The 25,690-nt window shown below is 35.3% G+C and overlaps 1 protein-coding gene and 8 non-coding genes across 9 annotated transcripts in view; 8 read left to right on the forward strand and 1 right to left on the reverse strand.

The window, feature by feature from the left end:
* Positions 1–25,690, reverse strand: part of LOC123312727 (caspase-8) — an 81,634-nt gene that overhangs the window by 2,673 nt on the left and 53,271 nt on the right. The gene's annotated exons all lie outside the window — the stretch shown is intronic.
* On the forward strand, positions 5,641–5,759 carry LOC123314620. Its single transcript, XR_006537858.1, has one exon. It is a non-coding gene; the product is annotated as a 5S ribosomal RNA (ribosomal RNA).
* On the forward strand, positions 6,511–6,629 carry LOC123314601. The gene has a single exon (XR_006537840.1). It is a non-coding gene; the product is annotated as a 5S ribosomal RNA (ribosomal RNA).
* Positions 9,597–9,715, forward strand: LOC123314600. Its single transcript, XR_006537839.1, has one exon. It is a non-coding gene; the product is annotated as a 5S ribosomal RNA (ribosomal RNA).
* LOC123314602 lies at positions 12,682–12,800 on the forward strand. Its single transcript, XR_006537841.1, has one exon. It is a non-coding gene; the product is annotated as a 5S ribosomal RNA (ribosomal RNA).
* On the forward strand, positions 15,573–15,691 carry LOC123314603. The gene has a single exon (XR_006537842.1). It is a non-coding gene; the product is annotated as a 5S ribosomal RNA (ribosomal RNA).
* On the forward strand, positions 18,463–18,581 carry LOC123314612. The gene has a single exon (XR_006537850.1). It is a non-coding gene; the product is annotated as a 5S ribosomal RNA (ribosomal RNA).
* On the forward strand, positions 21,548–21,666 carry LOC123314604. The gene has a single exon (XR_006537843.1). It is a non-coding gene; the product is annotated as a 5S ribosomal RNA (ribosomal RNA).
* LOC123314606 lies at positions 24,439–24,557 on the forward strand. The gene has a single exon (XR_006537844.1). It is a non-coding gene; the product is annotated as a 5S ribosomal RNA (ribosomal RNA).

Here is a 25,690-nt window from a genome sequence, read left to right on the forward strand (position 1 = left end):
CCAAGAAATACATTAGAATGAACGGAATTCAAATCTATACATTTCTACAAAAAAATGCGCGAATGCCATAGAGAAGCCCTTAAATGGAGGTATCATGTCGAGAAGGACTTTACTGATGAGGAATTCAAAGCCCTTTGCCCAATTACATAAGACGAATTTCTTGATTTGTTTAGACAATGTTTGGCAGTTGTCGAAGATGAAACTAAGTCAAGGCACATTTCTAAGAAAGATCTTCTCACTTTTCTATGCAAAATAAAACAAGGATTGTCAGATGATTTATGTAAATTGTTGATAATTATTATTTCAAGTAGGTAATGAACTAGAACCTGATTTGGCAACAATCTTTTAATTATTTATATACGAGTGAAATTTTTCACAAATGTCGACATACTTTTATGGTATAATATTCAAAAAAATATGCATCCTTAGAGTGCTCAAAGATACAACAAACTGGAATGATAATACTGTTTTTCTATAGAAACAGATTTTGAGATAGCAAAACCGCATTATGTCCATCCTGTACATTCCTGAATAGAAACACCTTTCGACCGACCGTCAGTACCTACCTTTCATAATAATTATACTGAAATATAATATTCCTTGACAGCAATCTCAACTACAGATAAGTTTTGAAGAAAAATTGTATGAAATCCGAATTTAAATCTGAATAATTTTGCAACTGTTGTTTGTACATTAATGAAACTTCCTACAAAGGTGGACATACATCATGGTATCATATTTTGAAAAACTCAGGGTGGTCCCAAAGTCACTAACAAAGTTACATTCAGTTACTTATACAGCTTCATGGAACAGCCTGTATAACGAAACTTAATATAATATAATATAAATATAATATTCCTTGACAGCAATCTCAACTACAGATAAGTTTTGAAGAAAAATTGTATGAAATCCGAATTTAAATCTGAATAATTTTGCAACTGTTGTTTGTACATTAATGAAACTTCCTACAAAGGTGGACATACATCATGGTATCATATTTTGAAAAACTCAGGGTGGTCCCAAAGTCACTAACAAAGTTACATTCAGTTACTTATACAGCTTCATGGAACAGCCTGTATAACGAAACTTAACGTGGTGGGCGGTGTTTGGATATCTGTGATATCTTGTTATTCAGAACCCAAGGCATTATGATGAAATTCTGAAAATTAGAAGAATTATCTTCAAAATTTAAAGATTCATTTTTCCGTAGCTGCAATTTTGGAACGCCGTATAGAGCAAATCGGATGTAAGACCTTCTTGAAAATCTGATATATTGCTCTTAAGGTTGATATAAATATAATATGTAGAAATGGGGAAAATTCACCGGACCCGTTTTTCCTAAGTAAGTGTGCGGGGTCCTTTCTTAACGGATATAATTTGCAAGATTTTGTGTTGATATGGTAAATATCGCTGGCTTTGTACATGACATGTAAGAAATCTTCGTAACGTCAAATAGCATGTGTGGACAACTTGTTCATCGGCGTTACGAGGATTTCTTACATGTCCTGTACCCAGCATGCAACTTCGTATCTTCGACTCTAACAAAATTGTTGCTCGACCATTCGTATCTCTGTTGCATTTTTGTATCAAGCTTGAAATTATTGAAGTATAAGGTCAGGGTAAAACTGGCAAGGCAAATATTACATATCGTGCGACACAGTCGATTTGGAAGTTGGCAGTTCGCATTATAGGTCTGAAGAATTCCGTCGACTTTCAGATATCGATTGAAATTTAATCTGGGGGAACTCTGCATCTTCTAAAATTCTTTAGGGTTCTCACCACCAGTCTTTGAAACAAAATCAATAAAAAAATTGAAATAATCCATTTGCTCCTGACAAATTAGCGCAAGAATTAACGCAGGAGCAAATCGATTATTTCAATTTTTTTATTGATTTTGTTTCAGAAAATGGGACTGAAAAGCCTGAAGAATTTCAGAAGATTCCGTCGTCTGTCGGTAAAATATCTCAAAATTGTTTCGTGTTGGTACGTGGTGGAGAGAGTACGAAATGGAGCACCATCCACACAGGTTAGTTTTACCCTACTGATGACTCGTCGGCGTCGTTGCGATAGTAATCCTGCTCGAGGAACCGCAGGTTCGGACATTTGGTTCACGCACTCGCTCGGGCGGGCGGTGGTGCGAAGCTACCATCCGTGGGATTATGCCTGAACGCCTCTAAGGCCGTATCCTGTCTAGTCAAATGTGGCAACGATACCTTTTAAAGCTTCAATGAGTCGAAAGACTCAAAACAATGTGACTTTACTGGGCATCAGACGTGTTCGTCTGGTGTCGCACGAGCCAAGATGGCCGTTTGGGGCTGATGGTCGACGGCGGGATCGATTCTTGCCACGTTCGACCTGGCCCCTTGACGGTCCATCATGGGTCAACTATTTCGATGTTGAAGCTTTGAATTGTCTGTAGACGCCTTACGTACCTGGCAGGGTGTTGTACTCGGTAAAGCAGTTTCCACGCTGCGATCTGTTAATACTCAGCCCTTAGCTTGGGGATTCGTCGATAAGACGAAACCCCGGTGGTAAAGAGACTGCGACCGATAAGAAATACCGCAGCTCCGTCTCGAAGATGTAACACTTCGTATTCGGAGCGGGTATGACTTTCGGCCGTCTCGTCGTTCGAATAAGTCAGTATATCGACGACGACGATCGTTCTCGCCACGGTCCTCCGGTTACGGTCTTTCAAGCCGTAAATTCGGGGATCGTACGAGGACTCATCGTGAAATTTCAAATTACCGAAAAAAGATTCAAAACGTAACGTTTTTCTATTTTATCAACCAACTTGGCATCGAAAAATACGAGAATACATATATAACAAACTTACACTTCATAATAGAAAATCCTTCTAAGGTCTGGCATATATGAGCAACATTATTACGCTAGAAGGTTCCCGATGCTGGCAGGCAAACAGCATAGTTAAAAACTAATGGAAATATTTCACCCGCAAATCATAAAATATAACGAATTTCCGATGGGGTGATGTTAACTTGGAAGGCGTACGACCGAGAAAGGCGTGCTGAAACATTTTCTCTCGAAGATCAAACTTCACGCTGCCTGGCCAACAGCGTATGATATTGGCCGTCTGTTCCGATATTCCTGAACAGTACTGTCAGTATTTCAAAGACGATGCCTATTGGCCCAGTCGTTCGAGTTCTATTGTTATTCGATTGCTGGCCAGTAAAACTAGCAATATCGGAACAGGCCCTGGGTATGGTATTGGGAAGAAGCGGTCTCCCGAATATCGTAGGCGAAAATGAATTCGCAAACGGTGAGAGTGCAAAGTGCTCGACACGCGAAAATTCAGAAAATTATTGATGAGTAGAATTCACTCACTTAATATACTCGTATTTGCGTGAACTAATTCGAAAAAAAAATCGAAAATAGAGCTCCGCTGAAACAAGAATAACTTCGAGGTTTTTGGATGGAAAATTTTCATTTTTGGGATTTTTCAAGATGTAAGATTGATGTATCCACATTAAAAATCGAAATCGCGATTCATGATACAGGGGGTGAAAAAATCGCTTTCAAAGTTAGGGATGACAAAATCGTGAAAAATCAATTTTTCAAATTAGAACCCCATTTTTTTATGGCAGATATTGAATCTACGTTAAAAAATAATGTGAGTGTATGCATCACACCGTTGCCCTAAAATGGATATTTTCTGAGTTATTCACAAAAAACTGTTTTTCATCTTGAATTTTCAGCTATTTCTTTTCCCTTCACGCCAAAAAGATGAAATTTTCAGGAACTGTTATTTGAACCATGCTGTAGATTTTTCACCCCTTCTTGAAACCGACTTCAAGTTACTATTAGGAGAACCATGGCAAACTCTCGCAGTTATAACTAGAGAAGATGCTCAAAGTTTTGACCGTTAATTTCTAGACATTTATTTATACGTCTCAGGAATGCTTCGTGCGTTGCTCTTGTTATTTCATCGGGAGGAAGAGATCTGCAAAAGTGTTTAAAAACCAAATTGAGTTTCAAAACTATAAATCTAAAAATCTAAACAAACCTGAACGCATTTCTGACTCGTTCCATGCAGTCCTCTTTATCAGTCAAGGGAGTTGAGTAGACAATATTTTTTATCCTACCCCAAACATAATAGTCTAAAGGAGTTAAATCGGGAGAACGTGGTGGCGAAAGATGTGGACCATTGTTCGCCAACCATCGATCTTCAAATAGCCTGTAGAGGATATTTGACACATTTAGTGAATTGTGTGGAGGCGCGCCATCTTGTTGATACCATAAGTCATTATGGTTCTGTACTAGCGGCTCAATTGTTTGAGTCAATATGTCAGAATATCTATCTCCTAAGGGAGAACATTCTTTAAATAATGCAAACATGTGTAGTGTTCTATCTTACCAGTTAAAGTCCCATCATAAATGTGAACATCGAGAATTGCATTATTTTTGATGGCGCAAAAAACATTGAAACTCCAGGTCTCTTGAAAGTTCCATTGTCTGAAGTGGTGGTTGTTCTCTTCATCCCAATAATGACTGTTATGCCTATTGAAAGAACCATTCTTTGTGAATTTAGATTCATCTGTCCAAATTATTCAGTCCAAAAAGTTTTCATTCTCTTGAAATCGAATCATCATAGCTTCGCAAAACTCTGTTCTCCTGACGAAATCAGTTTCCTTCAAATGCTGTACCCTATTGAATTTATATGGGTGCATTTTATGTTTTTTTAATATTCTCCAAACACTCGATTGAGATAATCCCAGATCAATCTTGGCATCTTTGAGAGAATTTTGAGGATTCACACGAAAATATGCAAGAACTGTAATTTCGTTGTTCTCATCTTCTATTACACTTTTTTCTCTGTGTATAGTTTTCTTAACGAAAGATCCGACATTTCTCAAGTTTGTCATGGTTCTGTTAATGGTATCTCTCGTTGGTCTGGGTCGGTCAGGAAACCTCTCAATGAACAGTCGAATCGTTCTATCTACAACTTTATTACATTCTCCATGAAGTAGAATGAGATTTAAATAATCTTCATTGGTAAAATTAGGCATAGTGATCGATTTTATAACTTAATACGAATTATCACCAAATTAATAGTAAACACAAAATGCTACTGAATAAAGAGGAATTTGGCAGATGTAATTAATGATATCTATCATTAAAAAAAAAGAATGTAAAACATGGTAAGTTTTTGCATATGGTTTATAAGGAATTATTTATTTATCACTGGAGAGAAAACCGATGGCCGATTAGTTGAAATAAAGAGGTTTCCGATACAAATTCGAATCAAAATTCGCCATCTATTTAGGAACAACCTGTAACTTTTTTCTCTTGCATATTAGGGTAGTAAAATCTAAAACATGGTTTAAGTAACAGTTCCTGAAAATTTCATCTTTTTGGCGTGAAGGGAAAAGAAATAGCTGAAAATTCAAGACGAAAAACAGTTTTTTGTGAATAACTCAGAAAATATCCACTTTAGGGCAAGGGTGTGATGCATACACTCACATTATTTTTTAACGTAGATTCAATATCTGCCATAAAAAAATGGGGTTCTAATTTGAAAAAATTGATTTTTCACGATTTTGTCATCCCTAACTTTGAAAGCGATTTTTTCACCCCCTCACAGATTGCAATAATCCTTCACATATGAAATACACAATATACATCGTTTACGGCCATACCACGCTGACAATGCCAGTTCTCGTCAGAACACTGAAGCCAAGCAGCGTCGGGCGCGGTTAGTACTTGGATGGGTGACCGCTTGGGAACACCGCGTGCTGTAAGCTTTTTTTTCTTTGCGCGATCGGTCAGGTTGAAAATGTTACAATTATAAATGTTCAAACATTCTTCCATTGACCGTTCACATCATAAAATTACAAATGTATATAAACATGCAATTTTATGAAGAAACATGATTTTCTTATTTTTCAAAAACTACCGGAGCAATGTTCGGAAAACTTCTCAGGAAGTAGTATCGTACCTAATTCAACCCAAATCGACGATAAAAACCATAGGTCACGCTTCATATATAAAATCGTGAAAAATCAATTTTTTCAAATTAGAACCCCATTTTTTATGGCAGATATTGAATCTACGTTAAAAAATAATGTGAGTGTATGCATCACACCCTTGCCCTAAAGTGTATATTTTCTGAGTTACTCACTAAAAACTGTTTTTCGTCTTGAATTTTCAGCTATTTCTTTTCCCTTCACTCCAAAAAGATGAAATTTTCAGGAACTGTTACTTAAACCATGGTTTGGTGTTCTAATTTGAAAAACGGAAGTTGACGTCATTTCCGGAAAAACCGGAGGTGCTCATATGCCTTCAAAATATTTTAGATTTCACCAGCATCGTGAAATACTTATAAGTGCTGAATTTCATGAAAATACGCTCAGTAGTTTCCCGTGAAAGACCCTGTATACGTAATATTATACGAAACCAGCTCATCTTCGTGTTGTTATTCTTTTATAAGCCTTCCTTTATGATCTTCACAGATTGCAATAATCCTTCACATATGAAATACACACAATATACATCGTTTACGGCCATACCACGCTGACAATGCCAGTTCTCGTCAGAACACTGAAGCCAAGCAGCGTCGGGCGCGGTTAGTACTTGGATGGGTGACCGCTTGGGAACACCGCGTGCTGTAAGCTTTTTTTTTCTTTGCGCGATCGGTCAGGTTGAAAATGTTACAATTATAAATGTTCAAACATTCTTCCATTGACCGTTCACATCATAAAATTACAAATGTATATAAACATGCAATTTTATGAAGAAACATGATTTTCTTATTTTTCAAAAACTACCGGAGGAATGTTCGGAAAACTTCTCAGGAAGTAGTATCGTACCTAATTCAACCCAAATCGACGATAAAAACCATAGGTCACGCTTCATATAAGAAACTTTTTCGGACTCTGAAAATTCCACATACAGGGTCTTTCACGAGGAACCTCACCCATATTTATACGGGAAACTACCGAACGTATTTTCATGAAATTCAGCACTTATAAGTATTTCACGATGCTGATGAAATCTAAAATATTTTCAAGGCATGAGCACCTCCGGTTTTTCCGGAAATGACGTCAACTTCCGTTTTTCAAATTAGAACACCATTTTTTTATTGCAGAAATAGATTCCTTAGAAAATTTCAAGTTATTTTGATGTAACATTTTTCAGTTTCGGTTGGAAAATTCTCTCTGAGCGGGAAAATTCGAAAAAAAATCGAAAATAGAGCTCCGCTGAAACAAGAATAACTTCGAGGTTTTTGGATGGAAAATTTTCATTTTTGGGATTTTTCAAGATGTAAGATTGATGTATCCACTTTAAAAATCGAAATCGCGATTCATGATACAGGGGGTGAAAAAATCGCTTTCAAAGTTAGGGATGACAAAATCGTGAAAAATCAATGTTTTCAAATTAGAACCCCATTTTTTATGGCAGATATTGAATCTACGTTAAAAAATAATGTGAGTGTATGCATCACACCCTTGCCCTAAAGTGGATATTTTCTGAGTGACTCACAAAAAACTGTTTTTCGTCTTGAATTTTCAGCTATTTCTTTTCCCTTCACTCCAAAAAGATGAAATTTTCAGGAACTGTTACTTAAACCATGTTTTAGATTTTACTACCCTAATATGCAAGAGAAAAAAGTTACAGGTTGTTCCTAAAAAGATGGCGAATTTTGATTCGAATTTGTATCGGAAACCTCTTTATTTCAACTAATCGGCCATCGGTTTTCTCTCCAGTGATAAATAAATAATTCCTTATGAACCATATGCAAAAACTTACCATGTTTTACATTCTTTTTTTTTAATGATAGATATCATTAATTACATCTGCCAAATTCCTCTTTATTCAGTAGCATTTTGTGTTTACTATTAATTTGGTGATAATTCGTATTAAGTTATAAAATCGATCACTATGCCTAATTTTACCAATGAAGATTATTTAAATCTCATTCTACTTCATGGAGAATGTAATAAAGTTGTAGATAGAACGATTCGACTGTTCATTGAGAGGTTTCCTGACCGACCCAGACCAACGAGAGATACCATTAACAGAACCATGACAAACTTGAGAAATGTCGGATCTTTCGTTAAGAAAACTATACACAGAGAAAAAAGTGTAGTCGAAGATGAGAACAACGAAATAACAGTTCTTGCATATTTTCGTGTGAATCCTCAAAATTCTCTCAAAGATGCCAAGATTGATCTGGGATTATCTCAATCGAGTGTTTGGAGAATATTAAAAAAACATAAAATGCACCCATATAAATTTAATAGGGTACAGCATTTGAAGGAAACTGATTTCGTCAGGAGAACAGAGTTTTGCGAAGCTATGATGATTCGATTTCAAGAGAATGAAAACTTTTTGGACTGTATAATTTGGACAGATGAATCTAAATTCACAAAGAATGGTTCTTTCAATAGGCATAACAGTCATTATTGGGATGAAGAGAACAACCACCACTTCAGACAATGGAACTTTCAAGAGACCTGGAGTTTCAACGTTTTTTGCGCCATCAAAAATAATGCAATTCTCGATGTTCACATTTATGATGGGACTTTAACTTTAACTGGTAAGATAGAACACTACACATGTTTGCATTATTTAAAGAATGTTCTCCCTTAGGAGATAGATATTCTGACATATTGACTCAAACAATTGAGCCGCTAGTACAGAACCATAATGACTTATGGTATCAACAAGATGGCGCGCCTCCACACAATTCACTCAATGTGTCAAATATCCTCTACAGGCTATTTGAAGATCGATGGTTGGCGAACAATGGTCCACATCTTTGGCCACCACGTTCTCTCGATTTAACTCCTTTAGACTATTATGTTTGGGGTAGGATAAAAAATATTGTCTACTCAACTCCCTTGACTGATAAAGAGGACTGCATGGAACGAGTCAGAAATGCGTTCAGGTTTGTTTAGATTTTTAGATTTATAGTTTTGAAACTCAATTTGGTTTTTAAACACTTTTGCAGATCTCTTCCTCCCGATGAAATAACAAGAGCAACGCACGAAGCATTCCTGAGACGTATAAATAATTGTCTAGAAATTAACGGTCAAAACTTTGAGCATCTTCTCTAGTTATAACTGCGAGAGTTTGCCATGGTTCTCCTAACAGTAACTTGAAGTCGGTTTCAAGAAGGGGTGAAAAATCTACAGCATGGTTCAAATAACAGTTCCTGAAAATTTCATCTTTTTGGCGTGAAGGGAAAAGAAATAGCTGAAAATTCAAGATGAAAAACAGTTTTTTGTGAATAATTCAGAAAATATCCATTTTAGGGCAAGGGTGTGGTGCATACACTCACATTATTTTTTAACGTAGATTCAATATCTGCCATAAAAAAATGGGGTTCTAATTTGAAAAAATTGATTTTTCACGATTTTGTCATCCCTAACTTTGAAAGCGATTTTTTCACCCCCTGTATCATGAATCGCGATTTCGATTTTTAAAGTGGATACATCAATCTTACATCTTGAAAAATGTATACGTAATATTATACGAAACCAGCTCATCTTCGTGTTGTTATTCTTTTATAAGCCTTCCTTTATGATCTTCACAGATTGCAATAATCCTTCACATATGAAATACACACAATATTCATCGTTTACGGCCATACCACGCTGACAATGCCAGTTCTCGTCAGAACACTGAAGCCAAGCAGCGTCGGGCGCGGTTAGTACTTGGATGGGTGACCGCTTGGGAATACCGCGTGCTGTAAGCTTTTTTTTCTTTGCGCGATCGGTCAGGTTGAAAATGTTACAATTATAAATGTTCAAACATTCTTCCATTGACCGTTCACATCATAAAATTACAAATGTATATAAACATGCAATTTAATGAAGAAACATGATTTTCTTATTTTTTAAAAACTACCGGAGGAATGTTCGGAAAACTTCTCAGGAAGTAGTATCGTACCTAATTCAACCCAAATCGACGATAAAAACCATAGGTCACGCTTCATATAAGAAACTTTTTCGGACTCTGAAAATTCCACATACAGGGTCTTTCACGAGGAACCTCACCCATATTTATACGGGAAACTACCGAACGTATTTTCATGAAATTCAGCACTTATAAGTATTTCACGATGTTGATGAAATCTAAAATATTTTCAAGGCATGAGCACCTCCGGTTTTTCCGGAAATGACGTCAACTTCCGTTTTTCAAATTAGAACACCATTTTTTTATTGCAGAAATAGATTCCTTAGAAAATTTCAAGTTATTTTGATGTAACATTTTTCAGTTTCGGTTGGAAAATTCTCTCTGAGCGGGAAAATTCGAAAAAAAATCGAAAATAGAGCTCCGCTGAAACAAGAATAACTTCGAGGTTTTTGGATGGAAAATTTTCATTTTTGGGATTTTTCAAGATGTAAGATTGATGTATCCACTTTAAAAATCGAAATCGCGATTCATGATACAGGGGGTGAAAAAATCGCTTTCAAAGTTAGGGATGACAAAATCGTGAAAAATCAATTTTTTCAAATTAGAACCCCATTTTTTATGGCAGATATTGAATCTACGTTAAAAAATAATGTGAGTGTATGCATCACACCCTTGCCCTAAAGTGGATATTTTCTGAGTGACTCACAAAAAACTGTTTTTCGTCTTGAATTTTCAGCTATTTCTTTTCCCTTCACTCCAAAAAGATGAAATTTTCAGGAACTGTTACTTAAACCATGTTTTAGATTTTACTACCCTAATATGCAAGAGAAAAAAGTTACAGGTTGTTCCTAAAAAGATGGCGAATTTTGATTCGAATTTGTATCGGAAACCTCTTTATTTCAACTAATCGGCCATCGGTTTTCTCTCCAGTGATAAATAAATAATTCCTTATGAACCATATGCAAAAACTTACCATGTTTTACATTCTTTTTTTTTAATGATAGATATCATTAATTACATCTGCCAAATTCCTCTTTATTCAGTAGCATTTTGTGTTTACTATTAATTTGGTGATAATTCGTATTAAGTTATAAAATCGATCACTATGCCTAATTTTACCAATGAAGATTATTTAAATCTCATTCTACTTCATGGAGAATGTAATAAAGTTGTAGATAGAACGATTCGACTGTTCATTGAGAGGTTTCCTGACCGACCCAGACCAACGAGAGATACCATTAACAGAACCATGACAAACTTGAGAAATGTCGGATCTTTCGTTAAGAAAACTATACACAGAGAAAAAAGTGTAGTCGAAGATGAGAACAACGAAATAACAGTTCTTGCATATTTTCGTGTGAATCCTCAAAATTCTCTCAAAGATGCCAAGATTGATCTGGGATTATCTCAATCGAGTGTTTGGAGAATATTAAAAAAACATAAAATGCACCCATATAAATTCAATAGGGTACAGCATTTGAAGGAAACTGATTTCGTCAGGAGAACAGAGTTTTGCGAAGCTATGATGATTCGATTTCAAGAGAATGAAAACTTTTTGGACTGTATAATTTGGACAGATGAATCTAAATTCACAAAGAATGGTTCTTTCAATAGGCATAACAGTCATTATTGGGATGAAGAGAACAACCACCACTTCAGACAATGGAACTTTCAAGAGACCTGGAGTTTCAACGTTTTTTGCGCCATCAAAAATAATGCAATTCTCGATGTTCACATTTATGATGGGACTTTAACTTTAACTGGTAAGATAGAACACTGCACATGTTTGCATTATTTAAAGAATGTTCTCCCTTAGGAGATAGATATTCTGACATATTGACTCAAACAATTGAGCCGCTAGTACAGAACCATAATGACTTATGGTATCAACAAGATGGCGCGCCTCCACACAATTCACTCAATGTGTCAAATATCCTCTACAGGCTATTTGAAGATCGATGGTTGGCGAACAATGGTCCACATCTTTGGCCACCACGTTCTCTCGATTTAACTCCTTTAGACTATTATGTTTGGGGTAGGATAAAAAATATTATCTACTCAACTCCCTTGACTGATAAAGAGGACTGCATGGAACGAGTCAGAAATGCGTTCAGGTTTGTTTAGATTTTTAGATTTATAGTTTTGAAACTCAATTTGGTTTTTAAACACTTTTGCAGATCTCTTCCTCCCGATGAAATAACAAGAGCAACGCACGAAGCATTCCTGAGACGTATAAATAATTGTCTAGAAATTAACGGTCAAAACTTTGAGCATCTTCTCTAGTTATAACTGCGAGAGTTTGCCATGGTTCTCCTAACAGTAACTTGAAGTCGGTTTCAAGAAGGGGTGAAAAATCTACAGCATGGTTCAAATAACAGTTCCTGAAAATTTCATCTTTTTGGCGTGAAGGGAAAAGAAATAGCTGAAAATTCAAGATGAAAAACAGTTTTTTGTGAATAATTCAGAAAATATCCATTTTAGGGCAAGGGTGTGGTGCATACACTCACATTATTTTTTAACGTAGATTCAATATCTGCCATAAAAAAATGGGGTTCTAATTTGAAAAAATTGATTTTTCACGATTTTGTCATCCCTAACTTTGAAAGCGATTTTTTCACCCCCTGTATCATGAATCGCGATTTCGATTTTTAAAGTGGATACATCAATCTTACATCTTGAAAAATGTATACGTAATATTATACGAAACCAGCTCATCTTCGTGTTGTTATTCTTTTATAAGCCTTCCTTTATGATCTTCACAGATTGCAATAATCCTTCACATATGAAATACACACAATATTCATCGTTTACGGCCATACCACGCTGACAATGCCAGTTCTCGTCAGAACACTGAAGCCAAGCAACGTCGGGCGCGGTTAGTACTTGGATGGGTGACCGCTTGGGAACACCGCGTGCTGTAAGCTTTTTTTTCTTTGCGCGATCGGTCAGGTTGAAAATGTTACAATTATAAATGTTCAAACATTCTTCCATTGACCGTTCACATCATAAAATTACAAATGTATATAAACATGCAATTTTATGAAGAAACATGATTTTCTTATTTTTCAAAAACTACCGGAGGAATGTTCGGAAAACTTCTCAGGAAGTAGTATCGTACCTAATTCAACCCAAATCGACGATAAAAACCATAGGTCACACTTCATATAAGAAACTTTTTCGGACTCTGAAAATTCCACATACAGGGTCTTTCACGAGGAACCTCACCCATATTTATACGGGAAACTACCGAACGTATTTTCATGAAATTCAGCACTTATAAGTATTTCACGATGCTGATGAAATCTAAAATATTTTCAAGGCATGAGCACCTCCGGTTTTTCCGGAAATGACGTCAACTTCCGTTTTTCAAATTAGAACACCATTTTTTTATTGCAGAAATAGATTCCTTAGAAAATTTCAAGTTATTTTGATGTAACATTTTTCAGTTTTGGTTGGAAAATTCTCTCTGAGCGGGAAAATTCGAAAAAAAATCGAAAATAGAGCTCCGCTGAAACAAGAATAACTTCGAGGTTTTTGGATGGAAAATTTTCATTTTTGGGATTTTTCAAGCTGTAAGATTGATGTATCCACTTTAAAAATCGAAATCGCGATTCATGATACAGGGGGTGAAAAAATCGCTTTCAAAGTTAGGGATGACAAAATCGTGAAAAATCAATTTTTTCGAATTAGAACCCCATTTTTTATGGCAGATATTGAATCTACGTTAAAAAATAATGTGAGTGTATGCATCACACCCTTGCCCTAAAGTGGATATTTTCTGAGTTACTCACAAAAAACTGTTTTTCGTCTTGAATTTTCAGCTATTTCTTTTCCCTTCACTCCAAAAAGATGAAATTTTCAGGAACTGTTACTTAAACCATGTTTTAGATTTTACTACCTTAATATGCAAGAGAAAAAAGTTACAGGTTGTTCCTAAATAGATGGCGAATTTTGATTCGAATTTGTATCGGAAACCTCTTTATTTCAACTAATCGGCCATCCGTTTTCTCTCCAGTGATAAATAAATAATTCCTTATGAACCATATGCAAAAACTTACCATGTTTTACATTCTTTTTTTTTAATGATAGGTATCATTAATTACATCTGCCAAATTCCTCTTTATTCAGTAGCATTTTGTGTTTACTATTAATTTGGTGATAATTCGTATTAAGTTATAAAATCGATCACTATGCCTAATTTTACCAATGAAGATTATTTAAATCTCATTCTACTTCATGGAGAATGTAATAAATTTGTAGATAGAACGATTCGACTGTTCATTGAGAGGTTTCCTGACCGACCCAGACCAACGAGAGATACCATTAACAGAACCATGACACCCATATAAATTCAATAGGGTACAGCATTTGAAGGAAACTGATTTCGTCAGGAGAACAGAGTTTTGCGAAGCTATGATGATTCGATTTCAAGAGAATGAAAACTTTTTGGACTGTATAATTTGGACAGATGAATCTAAATTCACAAAGAATGGTTCTTTCAATAGGCATAACAGTCATTATTGGGATGAAGAGAACAACCACCACTTCAGACAATGGAACTTTCAAGAGACCTGGAGTTTCAATGTTTTTTGCGCCATCAAAAATAATGCAATTCTCGATGTTCACATTTATGATGGGACTTTAACTTTAACTGGTAAGATAGAACACTACACATGTTTGCATTATTTAAAGAATGTTCTCCCTTAGGAGATAGATATTCTGACATATTGACTCAAATAATTGAGCCGCTAGTACAGAACCATAATAACTTATGGTATCAACAAGATGGCGCGCCTCCACACAATTCACTCAATGTGTCAAATATCCTCTACAGGCTATTTGAAGATCGATGGTTGGCGAACAATGGTCCACATCTTTGGCCACCACGTTCTCCCGATTTAACTCCTTTAGACTATTATGTTTGGGGTAGGATAAAAAATATTATCTACTCAACTCCCTTGACTGCTAAAGAGGACTGCATAGAACGAGTCAGAAATGCGTTCAGGTTTGTTTAGATTTTTAGATTTATAGTTTTGAAACTCAATTTGGTTTTTAAACACTTTTGCAGATCTCTTCCTCCCGATGAAATAACAAGAGCAACGCACGAAGCATTCCTGAGACGTATAAATAATTGTCTAGAAATTAACGGTCAAAACTTTGAGCATCTTCTCTAGTTATAATTGCGAGAGTTTGCCATGGTTCTCCTAACAGTAACTTGAAGTCGGTTTCAAGAAGGGGTGAAAAATCTACAGCATGGTTCAAATAACAGTTCCTGAAAATTTCATCTTTTTGGCGTGAAGGGAAAAGAAATAGCTGAAAATTCAAGATGAAAAACAGTTTTTTGTGAATAATTCAGAAAATATCCATTTTAGGGCAAGGGTGTGGTGCATACACTCACATTATTTTTTAACGTAGATTCAATATCTGCCATAAAAAAATGGGGTTCTAATTTGAAAAAATTGATTTTTCACGATTTAGTCATCCCTAACTTTGAAAGCGATTTTTTCACCCCCTGTATCATGAATCGCGATTTCGATTTTTAAAGTGGATACATCAATCTTACATCTTGAAAAATGTATACGTAATATTATACGAAACCAGCTCATCTTCGTGTTGTTATTCTTTTATAAGCCTTCCTTTATGATCTTCACAGATTGCAATAATCCTTCACATATGAAATACACACAATATTCATCGTTTACGGCCATACCACGCTGACAATGCCAGTTCTCGTCAGAACACTGAAGCCAAGCAACGTCGGGCGCGGTTAGTACTTGGATGGGTGACCGCTTGGGAACACCGCGTGCTGTAAGCTTTTTTTTCTTTGCGCGATCGGTCAGGTTGAAAATGTTACAATTATAAATGTTCAAACATTCTTCCATTGACCGTTCACATCATAAAATTACAAATGTATATAAACATGCAATTTTATGAAGAAACATGATTTTCTTATTTTTCAAAAACTACCGGAGGAATGTTCGGAAAACTTCTCAGGAAGTAGTATCGTACCTAATTCAACCCAAATCGACGATAAAAACCATAGGTCACACTTCATATAAGAAACTTTTTCGAACTCTGAAAATTCCACATACAGGGTCTTTCACGAGGAACCTCACCCATATTTATACGGGAAACTACCGAACGTATTTTCATGAAATTCAGCACTTATAAGTATTTCACGATGCTGATGAAATCTAAAATATTTTCAAGGCATGAGCACCTCCGGTTTTTCCGGAAATGACGTCAACTTCCGTTTTTCAAATTAGAACACCATTTTTTTATTGCAGAAATAGATTCCTTAGAAAATTTCAAGTTATTTTGATGTAACATTTTTCAGTTTTGGTTGGAAAATTCTCTCTGAGCGGGAAAATTCGAAAAAAAATCGAAAATAGAGCTCCGCTGAAACAAGAATAACTTCGAGGTTTTTGGATGGAAAATTTTCATTTTTGGGATTTTTCAAGCTGTAAGATTGATGTATCCACTTTAAAAATCGAAATCGCGATTCATGATACAGGGGGTGAAAAAATCGCTTTCAAAGTTAGGGATGACAAAATCGTGAAAAATCAATTTTTTCGAATTAGAACCCCATTTTTTATGGCAGATATTGAATCTACGTTAAAAAATAATGTGAGTGTATGCATCACACCCTTGCCCTAAAGTGGATATTTTCTGAGTTACTCACAAAAAACTGTTTTTCGTCTTGAATTTTCAGCTATTTCTTTTCCCTTCACTCCAAAAAGATGAAATTTTCAGGAACTGTTACTTAAACCATGTTTTAGATTTTACTACCTTAATATGCAAGAGAAAAAAGTTACAGGTTGTTCCTAAATAGATGGCGAATTTTGATTCGAATTTGTATCGGAAACCTCTTTATTTCAACTAATCGGCCATCCGTTTTCTCTCCAGTGATAAATAAATAATTCCTTATGAACCATATGCAAAAACTTACCATGTTTTACATTCTTTTTTTTAATGATAGGTATCATTAATTACATCTGCCAAATTCCTCTTTATTCAGTAGCATTTTGTGTTTACTATTAATTTGGTGATAATTCGTATTAAGTTATAAAATCGATCACTATGCCTAATTTTACCAATGAAGATTATTTAAATCTCATTCTACTTCATGGAGAATGTAATAAATTTGTAGATAGAACGATTCGACTGTTCATTGAGAGGTTTCCTGACCGACCCAGACCAACGAGAGATACCATTAACAGAACCATGACACCCATATAAATTCAATAGGGTACAGCATTTGAAGGAAACTGATTTCGTCAGGAGAACAGAGTTTTGCGAAGCTATGATGATTCGATTTCAAGAGAATGAAAACTTTTTGGACTGTATAATTTGGACAGATGAATCTAAATTCACAAAGAATGGTTCTTTCAATAGGCATAACAGTCATTATTGGGATGAAGAGAACAACCACCACTTCAGACAATGGAACTTTCAAGAGACCTGGAGTTTCAACGTTTTTTGCGCCATCAAAAATAATGCAATTCTCGATGTTCACATTTATGATGGGACTTTAACTTTAACTGGTAAGATAGAACACTACACATGTTTGCATTATTTAAAGAATGTTCTCCCTTAGGAGATAGATATTCTGACATATTGACTCAAACAATTGAGCCGCTAGTACAGAACCATAATGACTTATGGTATCAACAAGATGGCGCGCCTCCACACAATTCACTCAATGTGTCAAATATCCTCTACAGGCTATTTGAAGATCGATGGTTGGCGAACAATGGTCCACATCTTTGGCCACCACGTTCTCTCGATTTAACTCCTTTAGACTATTATGTTTGGGGTAGGATAAAAAATATTGTCTACTCAACTCCCTTGACTGATAAAGAGGACTGCATGGAACGAGTCAGAAATGCGTTCAGGTTTGTTTAGATTTTTAGATTTATAGTTTTGAAACTCAATTTGGTTTTTAAACACTTTTGCAGATCTCTTCCTCCCGATGAAATAACAAGAGCAACGCACGAAGCATTCCTGAGACGTATAAATAATTGTCTAGAAATTAACGGTCAAAACTTTGAGCATCTTCTCTAGTTATAACTGCGAGAGTTTGCCATGGTTCTCCTAACAGTAACTTGAAGTCGGTTTCAAGAAGGGGTGAAAAATCTACAGCATGGTTCAAATAACAGTTCCTGAAAATTTCATCTTTTTGGCGTGAAGGGAAAAGAAATAGCTGAAAATTCAAGATGAAAAACAGTTTTTTGTGAATAATTCAGAAAATATCCATTTTAGGGCAAGGGTGTGGTGCATACACTCACATTATTTTTTAACGTAGATTCAATATCTGCCATAAAAAAATGGGGTTCTAATTTGAAAAAATTGATTTTTCACGATTTTGTCATCCCTAACTTTGAAAGCGATTTTTTCACCCCCTGTATCATGAATTGCGATTTCGATTTTTAAAGTGGATACATCAATCTTACATCTTGAAAAATGTATACGTAATATTATACGAAACCAGCTCATCTTCGTGTTGTTATTCTTTTATAAGCCTTCCTTTATGATCTTCACAGATTGCAATAATCCTTCACATATGAAATACACACAATATTCATCGTTTACGGCCATACCACGCTGACAATGCCAGTTCTCGTCAGAACACTGAAGCCAAGCAGCGTCGGGCGCGGTTAGTACTTGGATGGGTGACCGCTTGGGAATACCGCGTGCTGTAAGCTTTTTTTTCTTTGCGCGATCGGTCAGGTTGAAAATGTTACAATTATAAATGTTCAAACATTCTTCCATTGACCGTTCACATCATAAAATTACAAATGTATATAAACATGCAATTTAATGAAGAAACATGATTTTCTTATTTTTTAAAAACTACCGGAGGAATGTTCGGAAAACTTCTCAGGAAGTAGTATCGTACCTAATTCAACCCAAATCGACGATAAAAACCATAGGTCACGCTTCATATAAGAAACTTTTTCGGACTCTGAAAATTCCACATACAGGGTCTTTCACGAGGAACCTCACCCATATTTATACGGGAAACTACCGAACGTATTTTCATGAAATTCAGCACTTATAAGTATTTCACGATGCTGATGAAATCTAAAATATTTTCAAGGCATGAGCACCTCCGGTTTTTCCGGAAATGACGTCAACTTCCGTTTTTCAAATTAGAACACCATTTTTTTATTGCAGAAATAGATTCCTTAGAAAATTTCAAGTTATTTTGATGTAACATTTTTCAGTTTCGGTTGGAAAATTCTCTCTGAGCGGGAAAATTCGAAAAAAAATCGAAAATAGAGCTCCGCTGAAACAAGAATAACTTCGAGGTTTTTGGATGGAAAATTTTCATTTTTGGGATTTTTCAAGATGTAAGATTGATGTATCCACTTTAAAAATCGAAATCGCGATTCATGATACAGGGGGTGAAAAAATCGCTTTCAAAGTTAGGGATGACAAAATCGTGAAAAATCAATTTTTTCAAATTAGAACCCCATTTTTTATGGCAGATATTGAATCTACGTTAAAAAATAATGTGAGTGTATGCATCACACCCTTGCCCTAAAGTGGATATTTTCTGAGTGACTCACAAAAAACTGTTTTTCGTCTTGAATTTTCAGCTATTTCTTTTCCCTTCACTCCAAAAAGATGAAATTTTCAGGAACTGTTACTTAAACCATGTTTTAGATTTTACTACCCTAATATGCAAGAGAAAAAAGTTACAGGTTGTTCCTAAAAAGATGGCGAATTTTGATTCGAATTTGTATCGGAAACCTCTTTATTTCAACTAATCGGCCATCGGTTTTCTCTCCAGTGATAAATAAATAATTCCTTATGAACCATATGCAAAAACTTACCATGTTTTACATTCTTTTTTTTTAATGATAGATATCATTAATTACATCTGCCAAATTCCTCTTTATTCAGTAGCATTTTGTGTTTACTATTAATTTGGTGATAATTCGTATTAAGTTATAAAATCGATCACTATGCCTAATTTTACCAATGAAGATTATTTAAATCTCATTCTACTTCATGGAGAATGTAATAAAGTTGTAGATAGAACGATTCGACTGTTCATTGAGAGGTTTCCTGACCGACCCAGACCAACGAGAGATACCATTAACAGAACCATGACAAACTTGAGAAATGTCGGATCTTTCGTTAAGAAAACTATACACAGAGAAAAAAGTGTAGTCGAAGATGAGAACAACGAAATAACAGTTCTTGCATATTTTCGTGTGAATCCTCAAAATTCTCTCAAAGATGCCAAGATTGATCTGGGATTATCTCAATCGAGTGTTTGGAGAATATTAAAAAAACATAAAATGCACCCATATAAATTCAATAGGGTACAGCATTTGAAGGAAACTGATTTCGTCAGGAGAACAGAGTTTTGCGAAGCTATGATGATTCGATTTCAAGAGAATGAAAACTTTTTGGACTGTATAATTTGGACAGATGAATCTAAATTCACAAAGAATGGTTCTTTCAATAGGCATAACAGTCATTATTGGGATGAAGAGAACAACCACCACTTCAGACAATGGAACTTTCAAGAGACCTGGAGTTTCAACGTTTTTTGCGCCATCAAAAATAATGCAATTCTCGATGTTCACATTTATGATGGGACTTTAACTTTAACTGGTAAGATAGAACACTGCACATGTTTGCATTATTTAAAGAATGTTCTCCCTTAGGAGATAGATATTCTGACATATTGACTCAAACAATTGAGCCGCTAGTACAGAACCATAATGACTTATGGTATCAACAAGATGGCGCGCCTCCACACAATTCACTCAATGTGTCAAATATCCTCTACAGGCTATTTGAAGATCGATGGTTGGCGAACAATGGTCCACATCTTTGGCCACCACGTTCTCTCGATTTAACTCCTTTAGACTATTATGTTTGGGGTAGGATAAAAAATATTATCTACTCAACTCCCTTGACTGATAAAGAGGACTGCATGGAACGAGTCAGAAATGCGTTCAGGTTTGTTTAGATTTTTAGATTTATAGTTTTGAAACTCAATTTGGTTTTTAAACACTTTTGCAGATCTCTTCCTCCCGATGAAATAACAAGAGCAACGCACGAAGCATTCCTGAGACGTATAAATAATTGTCTAGAAATTAACGGTCAAAACTTTGAGCATCTTCTCTAGTTATAACTGCGAGAGTTTGCCATGGTTCTCCTAACAGTAACTTGAAGTCGGTTTCAAGAAGGGGTGAAAAATCTACAGCATGGTTCAAATAACAGTTCCTGAAAATTTCATCTTTTTGGCGTGAAGGGAAAAGAAATAGCTGAAAATTCAAGATGAAAAACAGTTTTTTGTGAATAATTCAGAAAATATCCATTTTAGGGCAAGGGTGTGGTGCATACACTCACATTATTTTTTAACGTAGATTCAATATCTGCCATAAAAAAATGGGGTTCTAATTTGAAAAAATTGATTTTTCACGATTTTGTCATCCCTAACTTTGAAAGCGATTTTTTCACCCCCTGTATCATGAATCGCGATTTCGATTTTTAAAGTGGATACATCAATCTTACATCTTGAAAAATGTATACGTAATATTATACGAAACCAGCTCATCTTCGTGTTGTTATTCTTTTATAAGCCTTCCTTTATGATCTTCACAGATTGCAATAATCCTTCACATATGAAATACACACAATATTCATCGTTTACGGCCATACCACGCTGACAATGCCAGTTCTCGTCAGAACACTGAAGCCAAGCAACGTCGGGCGCGGTTAGTACTTGGATGGGTGACCGCTTGGGAACACCGCGTGCTGTAAGCTTTTTTTTCTTTGCGCGATCGGTCAGGTTGAAAATGTTACAATTATAAATGTTCAAACATTCTTCCATTGACCGTTCACATCATAAAATTACAAATGTATATAAACATGCAATTTTATGAAGAAACATGATTTTCTTATTTTTCAAAAACTACCGGAGGAATGTTCGGAAAACTTCTCAGGAAGTAGTATCGTACCTAATTCAACCCAAATCGACGATAAAAACCATAGGTCACACTTCATATAAGAAACTTTTTCGGACTCTGAAAATTCCACATACAGGGTCTTTCACGAGGAACCTCACCCATATTTATACGGGAAACTACCGAACGTATTTTCATGAAATTCAGCACTTATAAGTATTTCACGATGCTGATGAAATCTAAAATATTTTCAAGGCATGAGCACCTCCGGTTTTTCCGGAAATGACGTCAACTTCCGTTTTTCAAATTAGAACACCATTTTTTTATTGCAGAAATAGATTCCTTAGAAAATTTCAAGTTATTTTGATGTAACATTTTTCAGTTTTGGTTGGAAAATTCTCTCTGAGCGGGAAAATTCGAAAAAAAATCGAAAATAGAGCTCCGCTGAAACAAGAATAACTTCGAGGTTTTTGGATGGAAAATTTTCATTTTTGGGATTTTTCAAGCTGTAAGATTGATGTATCCACTTTAAAAATCGAAATCGCGATTCATGATACAGGGGGTGAAAAAATCGCTTTCAAAGTTAGGGATGACAAAATCGTGAAAAATCAATTTTTTCGAATTAGAACCCCATTTTTTATGGCAGATATTGAATCTACGTTAAAAAATAATGTGAGTGTATGCATCACACCCTTGCCCTAAAGTGGATATTTTCTGAGTTACTCACAAAAAACTGTTTTTCGTCTTGAATTTTCAGCTATTTCTTTTCCCTTCACTCCAAAAAGATGAAATTTTCAGGAACTGTTACTTAAACCATGTTTTAGATTTTACTACCTTAATATGCAAGAGAAAAAAGTTACAGGTTGTTCCTAAATAGATGGCGAATTTTGATTCGAATTTGTATCGGAAACCTCTTTATTTCAACTAATCGGCCATCCGTTTTCTCTCCAGTGATAAATAAATAATTCCTTATGAACCATATGCAAAAACTTACCATGTTTTACATTCTTTTTTTTTAATGATAGGTATCATTAATTACATCTGCCAAATTCCTCTTTATTCAGTAGCATTTTGTGTTTACTATTAATTTGGTGATAATTCGTATTAAGTTATAAAATCGATCACTATGCCTAATTTTACCAATGAAGATTATTTAAATCTCATTCTACTTCATGGAGAATGTAATAAATTTGTAGATAGAACGATTCGACTGTTCATTGAGAGGTTTCCTGACCGACCCAGACCAACGAGAGATACCATTAACAGAACCATGACACCCATATAAATTCAATAGGGTACAGCATTTGAAGGAAACTGATTTCGTCAGGAGAACAGAGTTTTGCGAAGCTATGATGATTCGATTTCAAGAGAATGAAAACTTTTTGGACTGTATAATTTGGACAGATGAATCTAAATTCACAAAGAATGGTTCTTTCAATAGGCATAACAGTCATTATTGGGATGAAGAGAACAACCACCACTTCAGACAATGGAACTTTCAAGAGACCTGGAGTTTCAATGTTTTTTGCGCCATCAAAAATAATGCAATTCTCGATGTTCACATTTATGATGGGACTTTAACTTTAACTGGTAAGATAGAACACTACACATGTTTGCATTATTTAAAGAATGTTCTCCCTTAGGAGATAGATATTCTGACATATTGACTCAAATAATTGAGCCGCTAGTACAGAACCATAATAACTTATGGTATCAACAAGATGGCGCGCCTCCACACAATTCACTCAATGTGTCAAATATCCTCTACAGGCTATTTGAAGATCGATGGTTGGCGAACAATGGTCCACATCTTTGGCCACCACGTTCTCCCGATTTAACTCCTTTAGACTATTATGTTTGGGGTAGGATAAAAAATATTATCTACTCAACTCCCTTGACTGCTAAAGAGGACTGCATAGAACGAGTCAGAAATGCGTTCAGGTTTGTTTAGATTTTTAGATTTATAGTTTTGAAACTCAATTTGGTTTTTAAACACTTTTGCAGATCTCTTCCTCCCGATGAAATAACAAGAGCAACGCACGAAGCATTCCTGAGACGTATAAATAATTGTCTAGAAATTAACGGTCAAAACTTTGAGCATCTTCTCTAGTTATAACTGCGAGAGTTTGCCATGGTTCTCCTAACAGTAACTTGAAGTCGGTTTCAAGAAGGGGTGAAAAATCTACAGCATGGTTCAAATAACAGTTCCTGAAAATTTCATCTTTTTGGCGTGAAGGGAAAAGAAATAGCTGAAAATTCAAGATGAAAAACAGTTTTTTGTGAATAATTCAGAAAATATCCATTTTAGGGCAAGGGTGTGGTGCATACACTCACATTATTTTTTAACGTAGATTCAATATCTGCCATAAAAAAATGGGGTTCTAATTTGAAAAAATTGATTTTTCACGATTTAGTCATCCCTAACTTTGAAAGCGATTTTTTCACCCCCTGTATCATGAATCGCGATTTCGATTTTTAAAGTGGATACATCAATCTTACATCTTGAAAAATGTATACGTAATATTATACGAAACCAGCTCATCTTCGTGTTGTTATTCTTTTATAAGCCTTCCTTTATGATCTTCACAGATTGCAATAATCCTTCACATATGAAATACACACAATATTCATCGTTTACGGCCATACCACGCTGACAATGCCAGTTCTCGTCAGAACACTGAAGCCAAGCAACGTCGGGCGCGGTTAGTACTTGGATGGGTGACCGCTTGGGAACACCGCGTGCTGTAAGCTTTTTTTTCTTTGCGCGATCGGTCAGGTTGAAAATGTTACAATTATAAATGTTCAAACATTCTTCCATTGACCGTTCACATCATAAAATTACAAATGTATATAAACATGCAATTTTATGAAGAAACATGATTTTCTTATTTTTCAAAAACTACCGGAGGAATGTTCGGAAAACTTCTCAGGAAGTAGTATCGTACCTAATTCAACCCAAATCGACGATAAAAACCATAGGTCACACTTCATATAAGAAACTTTTTCGAACTCTGAAAATTCCACATACAGGGTCTTTCACGAGGAACCTCACCCATATTTATACGGGAAACTACCGAACGTATTTTCATGAAATTCAGCACTTATAAGTATTTCACGATGCTGATGAAATCTAAAATATTTTCAAGGCATGAGCACCTCCGGTTTTTCCGGAAATGACGTCAACTTCCGTTTTTCAAATTAGAACACCATTTTTTTATTGCAGAAATAGATTCCTTAGAAAATTTCAAGTTATTTTGATGTAACATTTTTCAGTTTTGGTTGGAAAATTCTCTCTGAGCGGGAAAATTCGAAAAAAAATCGAAAATAGAGCTCCGCTGAAACAAGAATAACTTCGAGGTTTTTGGATGGAAAATTTTCATTTTTGGGATTTTTCAAGCTGTAAGATTGATGTATCCACTTTAAAAATCGAAATCGCGATTCATGATACAGGGGGTGAAAAAATCGCTTTCAAAGTTAGGGATGACAAAATCGTGAAAAATCAATTTTTTCGAATTAGAACCCCATTTTTTATGGCAGATATTGAATCTACGTTAAAAAATAATGTGAGTGTATGCATCACACCCTTGCCCTAAAGTGGATATTTTCTGAGTTACTCACAAAAAACTGTTTTTCGTCTTGAATTTTCAGCTATTTCTTTTCCCTTCACTCCAAAAAGATGAAATTTTCAGGAACTGTTACTTAAACCATGTTTTAGATTTTACTACCTTAATATGCAAGAGAAAAAAGTTACAGGTTGTTCCTAAATAGATGGCGAATTTTGATTCGAATTTGTATCGGAAACCTCTTTATTTCAACTAATCGGCCATCCGTTTTCTCTCCAGTGATAAATAAATAATTCCTTATGAACCATATGCAAAAACTTA

The sequence above is a fragment of the Coccinella septempunctata genome, chromosome 5 (genome assembly GCF_907165205.1).
Source record: "Coccinella septempunctata chromosome 5, icCocSept1.1, whole genome shotgun sequence".
NCBI classification, from domain to species: Eukaryota; Metazoa; Arthropoda; class Insecta; order Coleoptera; family Coccinellidae; genus Coccinella; species Coccinella septempunctata.